The sequence below is a fragment of the Etheostoma spectabile genome, chromosome 13 (genome assembly GCF_008692095.1).
Source record: "Etheostoma spectabile isolate EspeVRDwgs_2016 chromosome 13, UIUC_Espe_1.0, whole genome shotgun sequence".
In the NCBI taxonomy this organism is placed as follows: Eukaryota; Metazoa; Chordata; class Actinopteri; order Perciformes; family Percidae; genus Etheostoma; species Etheostoma spectabile.
Genome location: NC_045745.1, coordinates 27,367,441 through 27,368,095, shown reverse-complemented (window position 1 = coordinate 27,368,095; position 655 = coordinate 27,367,441). Strand labels below are relative to the sequence as shown.

Here is a 655-nt window from a genome sequence, read left to right as displayed (position 1 = left end):
CACACACACACACACACACACTCACACTCTCTCTCACATACACACACACACACTCTCTCTCTAACACACACAAGTGGACAGAGATGTGAAGAGATATCTCCAGCTGCTTTTTTAATGAGTGCGTCGAACTGATTGAGTCACGACCGCTGATTGTGCTCTCTCCCTCTTTCTTCCCGTCTCTATGAATGTAAACGCCTACTGTATCTATGAATCCATGTGTCACACTTTGACTTTAGTTGAATGATAATTGGTATCGCTTGACAATAAAACATACTTAAATAGGATTTAATATATGTGTGTATAAGTGAATGAATACATCTTTAATGTTTTGCAAATGAGTAACAACCTAATGTGTAAATGCAGTAAAATTAGCAGAGTATAATTTAAATGTTCACTCACAAATCTAGCAACACAAAATGTAACTAGGTTATTAACCACCAATGAAAAAAACAAACAACTGATAAACTCCTTATAATTATGATTTAGTGCGCAGTAGTACCACAAAATTCTATTTCTATATTGCATTTAAGACAAAAAAAGGGTTATTAGGTTCAGGGAATATAAGAATAATAAGGAGTCAAGCACCAGCAATACATACTTATAATAAAGAATGTAAAGACAGAAAATGCATACACCAAAAGATTGAAAAGTTTTT

At 33.9% G+C, this 655-nt stretch overlaps 1 protein-coding gene across 3 annotated transcripts in view; it reads left to right on the top strand.

Moving 5' to 3' along the window:
- LOC116700585 (Down syndrome cell adhesion molecule-like protein 1 homolog) overlaps positions 1-655 on the top strand; it is a gene marked incomplete at its 5' end in the record, with an annotated part of 54,215 nt that overhangs the window by 29,955 nt on the left and 23,605 nt on the right.